This window comes from Oryzias latipes, assembly GCF_053564925.1.
Source record: "Oryzias latipes strain Hd-rR chromosome 1 unlocalized genomic scaffold, Olatipes_Hd-rR_3.1 chr1_Y".
Classification (NCBI taxonomy): domain Eukaryota; kingdom Metazoa; phylum Chordata; class Actinopteri; order Beloniformes; family Adrianichthyidae; genus Oryzias; species Oryzias latipes.
In genome coordinates, this window is record NW_027616335.1 from 10,277,453 (window position 1) to 10,286,710 (window position 9,258).

Consider the following 9,258-nt stretch of genomic DNA (forward strand, 5'->3'; position numbering starts at 1 on the left):
TTGGCCAGTAATACATTTCAAGTTTCTGAAAAGAGTAATTGTAGAAAGTTTGTTATAGTTTATCACTGCAGTACCGAAGAGGATTAGGGCCATGGACAAAGAAAAAAAAAGCGCATAGAAAATTCTGACTTTAATCTCAGAATTCTGACTTTATTCTCAGAATTCTGACTTTAAACTCAGAATTCTGACTTTAAACTCAGAATTCTGACTTTAATCTCAGAATTCTGACTTTAAACTCAGAATTCTGACTTTAATCTCAGAATTCTGACTTTAATCTCAGAATTCTGACTTTAAACTCAGAATTCTGACTTTAATCTCAGAATTCTGACTTTAATCTCAGAATTCTGACTTTAAACTCAGAATTCTGACTTTAATCTCAGAACTACGGAGGCCTGTGAGCTACTTCCTTCAGTTAGCTTTAGCAGCACTGTGGAGTCATACATGCTGAGTGGAACTAACGAAAATGTCCTCTTTAAGTTTCTCGTTGCGTGCTGAAGTTTACCAGGAGGCCAGTGTGTTAACAGAAGGTGAGTAAAAAGAGATTAATTTAGAATTGTTTAATGAAACGGCGACAGACTATGCTAGCATTTTGTAACTGTATAACGTCTTTTAAAACTTTGTATGCTGTTATCGACATCTGTGACAGTCTCACGGACGGAGTTTCAAGTTGTGCATTTCTGCACACTGCAGTTGTTTGCATTCACCTACCTTTTTGACTTTTTTACATTTTGACTTTATTACAATATTTAGCTCTCATGCCTCCCTCCACGTCATTTTATGTTTTATCGTCTTATTAGCTGACATGCAGAAAAATGGAACTCCACATGCCAAGACTTAATTTGGAGAAAAAGAAGATGGTAATTTTCTTATATTTTTACTGTGACATCAAGTAAAACTCATACTTTTTTTTAAAATTATTATTATTAATTAATTTTTCTTTTGTGCAGATTGACCGTGATGTCATCGCTTTGGAGGATGATGCAGCTCTGGGACAGACACAACACACACAATCACCATTCACACACTTTACATTAATCAACTATAATGCTTTTTGGACTGATGGAAGAAGCTGCCGGAAGGTCATGTATGCAGGAGAACATGCTAACTCCACACAGGACCCTTTTGGGATTTGAAGCCCTCTTGCTATGAGGCACGCCTGCTAACCAGTACGTCATTGTGCAGCTGAGAGAAGTTTATTTTGAAAATAAGACTATTCTAAGTTGGAAGCAGTTATTAGAAACAACATTAATTTGAGTTTATTGTTTCAATCATGGTCAATTGGAACATACTTCCTTCAACACAGGAACAGCACATATATGAAGAAACAAAAATAAGTCACAATCTGAGTATACATCCCTGTATCTTACTTTTCATTATACAAACTAAACAGTTAATGCTTGAAATGGGAAGAGAAGAAGCAAATTTAACACATTCCCTATTATAATATGCATAACTTAATGATAAATTGTTGCTATGTTATAAATTATAAACTGTAATGTTTCTATAAAAATGTATGAATAAAGGTCTTTCTTCTGAAATGTTTTTGTATGAATTTATAGGAACCATAACACCTTTTTTACCACGTGTGAGTTAAACAGGAGTTGCTAACATTATTTAAAAGGTCAGAACTAACACATGTAATGCAAGTGGCCGAATATTTCAAAAGGAAACAAATAAATCATATAATGGAAATACAGTTGATTTAATACTTTTGATCTTAGGTTACTATTATTTGATGCATCTGTTATGGAAATACTGAAAATTAAAAGTAAATAATAAAATGAGAAAAAATGTGTTTAGTTATACATATTTCTTTAAATTTCACAGAAGAAATAAGAGGCCGGGATAGGCTCCAGCAGCCCCTAGGTCCCAAAAGGGACAAAATGGGTTCAGAAAATGAATCAGAAATAAATTCAAATTAAAAGGAAAAGGTATGTCAGTTATCTGCAGGTATTCTCAGATATGTACTATCGCACATATATTTAAGAAAAAACGACAAAACAGTCAAATTACTTTGTTACCATAGCTCCATTAAAAACGACAGATAAATAAATAAATGTGCTTAAAAATAATAACAAGAACAAGTTTCCAGTGTCTAATGTAGAGTCTAGCATCTGATGGGAAGAAATCTCAGCAAAAGAACTTCTTTCTGCAATGACATGTTGCAGACTCCACAGGGAGGGATGTGAAGTGTCATTTCTGGATCCTCCACAGCAATGACATCACTGTCAATCTGCACAAAAGAAAAATACATTAGTTATAAAAGAAATGAGTATTATTTGATGTCACAGGGAACATATAGGAAAAAAAACAAGTCCAGTAGTATTTTCAGAAGCATAAATAAAAAAGTGATAAATGGAGCTTCTTTCTTTCTTGCTGTGTGCAAACATTTGACATAAATGTACTTGTTGGCCATTTATATGCCCACTAAAACTGGACAAATGTGGTTAATCAGGTGAATCCGAACGGACTATGAAAATGCAGCTGAGAAAATAGAAAATAGTAGTCTACAGAAGAGTCAATCATCCGATTCTGCAGAACTACGTACATAATGACGTAACGATCAAGCTTCGCGGTGTTTAAAAACCCCCCGCCCAATAAAAATAAAATAAAAAAACCCGCCCTGTAAAAATAATAATAAACTGTACCCTGTGAAGTTTGCAGCGGTGCCGATAGCTTAATGTGGGTGCTAATGTGCTAAATAGTAAACACATTGCTACGGTTCAACGAAGAAGAAACGGCGGTTGCCGTGGATACGCAACTCTACTCCGAGGTGTCACGTGACTTCCACCACCTGAACTTTATTTAAACTCGTGCAGATACAGAATAACAAAAATTACAATATTGTATTAAATGTTATGAAAGGGTATGATTCTGTGACGGGGGACCGTCGTTTGCAGAGTGTTTGTTTAACAATGAGATAATAAAAATAGAGAACGTGTCTGTCACGTGAAGAGAAGGCTGAAAACCGAACGTTAAAGTTATTGGACGTGTAAACTAAAAGATCAGTGGGCATGATGCTGCATAGTAAAACACGACAATCTGTTAGACATACGCAGAGAGTATTTTCTGAAGGGTATAAAAAACGAAATTATAAGGTAGTTGTTGATATAAACGGGCACGACAATGGGTGCTATCACAAAGCATTTTTTGCACCAGCTATGCAAAGCCCTGCATGACCGATGCAAAATGCTAGCATAGCCTGCTGCCCGTAACCGTTCATACAAGATTCAGTTTAAAACGATTTCTTTTTACTTACCCTCTGTTCTTCCATTAGCGAAATGAGCTCCTCTGGTCAACCCTCAGCGTGCAAAAAGACACTTACAGACGTCAATTTTGTTGGTTTCACTCCGGCAGCTCCTTGGACTCGGCAGTGCTGAAGTGAAGAATGTGGCTCACATGCGACTGTAGCGCACTATTCTGACTTTAAAGTCAGAATTCTGAGATTAAAGTCAGAATTCTGAGAATAAAGTCAGAATTCTGAGATTAAAGTCAGAATTCTGAGATTAAAGTCAGAATTCTGAGAATAAAGTCAGAATTCTGAGATTAAAGTCAGAATTCTGAGTTTAAAGTCAGAATTCTGAGAATAAAGTCAGAATTCTGAGATTAAAGTCAGAATTCTGAGATTAAAGTCAGAATTCTGACTTTAAAGTCAGAATTGTCTATGACCTTTTTTTTTATTTCTCCATGGCCCTAATCCTCTTCCGTACTGCAGTATGCAGCATGTTCGCACAATTAATATTTTTTGCATGTACTGTAATTAGGGCGCTTACTGGGTGACGAAAAAAAAAGTTTGTTGTTTTTTTTTTGTATTTTGTTAATTTCTTATGTTAAAAGTTGAACTCAAATATATTGTAGTCATGAGTTTCGATTGTGGTTAAATACTGAACTGAATGCACCTTGAAAATCAGAGCATCAATGTATGAAAACAACTGGTTTGTTGTGCTGTTTTACTTGCAGCTTTTTAATTGCAGAATCTGACCACAAGGTGGCAGTATTAACCTGGTCACCAGTAAAGTTCCGTTCCAGACGCCTCATTTTTGTGATTTGAGCTGTGCAGCTTCATCAACAATGAATTCAAGGAACAAACGCGACAAAAAATAATAGTTTCTTTAACGCCCTCAATTTGTTTATTAATGATTGTTCTCTGCCTGTTTATTGCCCTGTGGCAGAGTAGTTCAGATGAAAGTGTTATTTCTGAATTAAATCCACTGCTTTGAATGACTTTTCTTTGTGTGTGGGATCCTCCATAATGCCCTATGGAAATGTGAACCTTATTTCCACTTACAACATCCTCTAATTGTCTAGGTTTTCTGCCCCTCCGTGAGTTACCTCCTGTTAGTAGAGTCATCAGTTATCACACTTGCCTCCTGTTGGCTGTTTTTGTAGGAAGAGTCACTTTTTTTGTATTTTTTGGGTCATGCAATACGCCACAATCTCATCCCATGATTATAAATCCTAAAAAGTGTTACCCTTATGGTTTTCTTCCACTGCAGTTTACTTGCCATGCAGCTGGATGTTATGGTTAGTACTGTCTTTGTGGGTCAGCATGCCCTGTCCTTGTTTGTGTTAATCTCACAGCAAGGGCTGACTTTACAGGGAAAATGTCCCAGGGGTAAACAACACACCTCTCAGCACTGCTTTGATGTGGTGTCAATCAGAAAACTGTGGTGTTCCCCTTTTGCTGGGCGTCACGTTTGCATTGGATACCATCTGCTACTTACTATTTGCTTTCAAGTGCTGCAGATTTATAAGCTCTAATGGGATTTTGTTAATAAAGTGTGAATTAACTCCATCAGGCCTCTCTTCTTATCGCCAAACATTGGCTGCTGCTGGATTTAAACGTCTGAGTCCTCGATCCTTGTTCTGCTTGTGCTGTTCCAGATCCTCTTTCAGTAGCCTCTTTCGTTTGGGATTTTCCTCGCCCCATCCATTTGCCAATGTATCTAAGTGCCGTGTTGGTGGGTGCTACTCTTACGACAGCTGCACCATGCTTCTCTCCGCACACTTCTGCCTAGTGGTCCTTCATTCCACACTTGCAGGGGTGTCAAACTCCAGGCCTCGAGGGTCGGTCTCCTGCTAGTTTTCTAGAAACTTTACCTTATTTGGTGCCGATTACCTGGATCAGGTGTCTTTAGCTAATAAGGAACTTCAATGACAGGTTAGTCGAAAAACATGTTAGACACCGGCCCCCGAGGCCTGGATTCTGACACCCCTAGTGTTCTTTTTTTTCCCTGTCTGAATAGTTCTTTTGATTTTTCATTTCTTTTCTTCTATCACTACATTTCTCATAATCACTGAGAAGGTTTAATATCTCAATGTTAACGGTATCCAGCTGTTAAAACCCTGTAGAGTATATGTCTCAACTTTCTTTTAGCACTAAAATCACCACAAAAACAAACAAATAAATAAATAAATTCATCTATAGTCCTGGGCTTCATATATTTTTGATTTTTGCCAGTGATAAACGCAAGTGAAAAAGGAGGTAATGAAGGAAAAAAAATGTTTGCAAATTTAGGAACAAAACATTAACCATCTTCTGCTCACACCACTAAACATGAATGTGATGATGTAACACATGACCCTGACCTCCAAAGATGTGCTTCACAGTGGTGAAAAACCAACAATACACCACGTTTTAAAACAATACAGAAGACACATATTAATTTTGAGTGTATGTAACAAAAACTGCTTAAGATTTAAAGTAACTTTAGACGAAACAGAGAGGGAAGAACAATTTAAGAGGCATAGCAGGTTCAGAGGAAGGGAATCCCTGGTGAAGAAGCAGTGAAAATTGCTAAAAAAGGAAAATAAAATACTTTTAGGCAAAGAAAAAGATAAATTAATTTGAAAATAATCATGAAGACTACATTAGGAGAACAGAGAATTAAAAAAGAGAGGTGCTCAAGGACAAGAAATATTTGAATAAAAAAAACACAAATGTATGAGAGACAGATAAAAGCCATTTGGAAAGAAAAACAGAAATAGTCACAGAGGAGCTAAATTTAGAAAAAGACAGGTCAGAAGCTGCAGAAGCAGTATTCACAAAAGAAAGGAGATTAAACAATTGTTACAGAAGGGTGGAAATGAGTAAAACAATGAAAAATAAATGAAAAAAAAGAAGGAAACTGTTTAAGGAGTCAGAAAATTAGATTAAAAATAGAACAAGAAATAAATGTAGCCCTGAAAGCTTAAAACCATTTTTTATTTGTGAATGATTAGAAACTGCATTACACACTGTTCTCTGAGCTCATTTAGTGTTTTTCTAAATGATCGCATCAAATGGTGGAAACTGAGATGTGAGCTGCTCTTTTTAGTTTTCTTCCTCCATTCTGCATTGACTAAATGTCTGAAATGCATAAGTAGGATAAAAAAAATGACTGCCTTGGGTTGTTTTATTGAGTTTTCATATTTGTGATACAATAATTGAAAATGTTGGCAGGGGAATGAGGATGATGAAAAAAAGAAGGCTGATTTGTGAAGCTAAAGGATTAAAGGCTGCTGCAGATTGCAAGACTTAGTTGATTTTACCTAATTTTGCTTTCATTGTCACATTTATCTTTACTTTTCTACTTTTACTTTTCCTAATTTTACCCCTTATTTGACACTACAAGAAAGATTAGAATATTAGAAAAAGCTTTTTTTTATTTCTTAAATGTCCAAATAGAATTTAACGTTGACCTACGGCAGATCTTCATGTGAGGTTTGATTCCTCTCCACTGAAGGGTAATGTTTGAAAATAGATCAATGTCTTTTTAAGAAATAAAAAATGATATCCTTACAAAGATATATAATATCACAATTATGCCTCTCATAATTATGTAGATTATACATGTAATGAAGATATTATGTTCTGAATGGTTAACATTGCTGTGCCAGGTGTTAGTTTTGCACTTTTAATCTAGAAGAATAATTGCGCAAAACTATTTCTAAAACCTTTCTGTCCAAACTGACAGTAATTAAAGAAGTCGCTGTCATGAAGTCAGACTGAATGATCTCATCACCCCAGACAACGTCAGCCTTTCCATCTCTGGTAATTTCATTATTGATGACAGATATAGCAAACCCTGCTGTGACCCCTATAAGTATTTTCTAAAAGTTTGACGGAAAAACGAGAGATGATATTTCCCTCCAGAGGGATGAATTGAAATAACAGCTGCATGAAACACATATTGCTGTGTGCGCTCCGGATCCCTGAAACAAAACACACCATGCTGACTCAGATCTCATTAAGATGCACAGAAAAGAGCTGCAGGAGGATTTTCCTCGGAAAATGGGCAAAATAGAAATGCAGAATAATACTTAGTGAAATATGAATGCTGCAAAATGTTTAGTTTGCAAGACTAAGACTAAGTGTGAAAAAAAAGTTTTTCCCAGTTATCTTCTGGTTCTTTCACAGATCATAAAACATTAATTCATGTGCAAAACAGTGGTAATGTCCCATGATTTGTTTTCTTCAGCAGCAGAAAATCTGTTACGATTTAATTTATTCCCCTTTTTAATTTCTGCAGAGCATTTCTGTGTCATTTACAGTTAGTATAGTTTTTATTCAAAATTGAATGAGAAATTTTCAAATTGTTTACAGCTTTGAAAATTCTTGGTTTAACCCTTGTGCTATCTTAGATGACCCCACCCTTGCATTGGCGTGTTCTCTCTACCATGACAAAGGTGGATAAAGGTGGAAAGATTTCATGTAATCCATGGACACCAATGAAGATCACAAATCATTGAAGAAAAAAGGTTCAGAGCACTGTCTAGTGGGTCTAGATGACCCAACTCCCAATGTTAAAGTGCCTAGAATAGCACAAGGGTTACAGCAAACACAATCAGAGTTATGACACATAATATTGACACCCCTAAGAATAATGCTTCACGTGTTTTTAAAACATTTTTCACTTCGTCTTTGCTTCATTTGTGGATTTATACTTTTTTTTGTCCCAACATGTTTGATCTTTTGCTACAAAATAAAGAAGACTGTTTGATTTTGATTTTTGCAGTAAAAAAATGATAAATTTTCCACTTAGAATTGCATTAATTGAATGGCAATATTGTTTAATAGAATCAAAAATGTATCTGTGAAAAAATAGAAGGTGGCGTTGTACTAAGATGATGGGTATCAAACACCGCCGCAAAAACAGTTTTAAAGGTAAATTATTATAGCAAACGAAAAAAAATAAAGAAAGACCAAAAAAAAGTCCCGGACTACTATAGAAAGTTGTTCTGTGTTTGAACAAGTTTAAGAAAGAGGTCAGTTAAAAGCTCTACTGAGGTTGTCCAAACTATCTGAAAACAGCCAGACTTGATGAGGTAAAAATGTGCGATGACCAACCAGACATTCTTTGAACCAACATTAAATACAAATGTACAATTAATGATATTTTTGTTAAATGTCACATTTTTGCTTTGGCAAACTCGTGCTACTATTTAGGACAAATGTTTTTCATCACCAAGGCTGTGTCCAACGTCATCCCCTACACACTACATAGTGCACTATATAGTGTGTTTGTCAGTGTGGAGTGCTGTCAGAAGCCACAATTCCAAAATCAAGTGCCCTAGAAATTTCAAAGATGTCTCTGCAGAAAACCAGTGTGGATCAATGCTCACTGGACTGGCGGATATAGACCAAAATCTATTGTTAGAACAATTTTTGTGAAGTAAAAAAAAAAGTATTTTAATGTATTTTTTTAGTGGTTTATAATGTAATTTTAGCCAATCACAACCAAGAAATCGTGCACACAGCTTTTAGAAGAAGTGCTGGGGGCCACATGTGATTAATTTTAAGATTTTCTTTTGCCTCATTTGGCCCACTGGCCAGACTTTAGACATGCTTGCTATATAATACAGTTAAGTTTAAAAGGATTCTTGAAAATCCTTAAAATAAATTCATCCTATCGTTAAGTTCTTTGATAAAAAGATTAGCTTCATGGCCGAGCTCTTTGTAGGAGATTTCTCTGTTTGGATCCTGAACAAGTGGACCATCTTCTTGTTTTTGCTGGGTGTAATAGAATCAGGCGGTGTTAAGGTTACAAGACAAGGTCACTGACACCATTTCTCAGTGCCAGTAGGAGCCATTTGTCAGAACTGCTAATGATTTAAGGCTTCACTTGTAATAAATAACCGAGGACTCAGCCGGCTTCCAGTCGCTGCCTCTGTGCTAAAAAGTATCCATAAATTGTGATCATTCCTCTCCCGCACGCACACACATTTGCTTTACTCAACAAACACTTCAACCTGTCGCTGTTTCTGCAGCTTTGCAAG

General features: G+C 36.0%; 2 long non-coding RNA genes across 2 annotated transcripts; one reads left to right on the top strand and one right to left on the bottom strand.

Annotated features, from left to right (window-relative positions):
- Positions 1 to 386: 386 nt before the first annotated feature.
- Positions 387 to 1,538, top strand: LOC144990429 (uncharacterized). Its single transcript, XR_013654422.1, has 3 exons — positions 387 to 527; positions 798 to 857; positions 948 to 1,538. It is a non-coding gene; the product is annotated as an uncharacterized LOC144990429 (long non-coding RNA).
- On the bottom strand, positions 1,231 to 3,708 carry LOC144990430 (uncharacterized). Its single transcript, XR_013654423.1, has 2 exons — positions 3,260 to 3,708; positions 1,231 to 2,233 (listed from the first exon to the last, which is right to left on the bottom strand). It is a non-coding gene; the product is annotated as an uncharacterized LOC144990430 (long non-coding RNA).
- Positions 3,709 to 9,258: the final 5,550 nt, after the last annotated feature.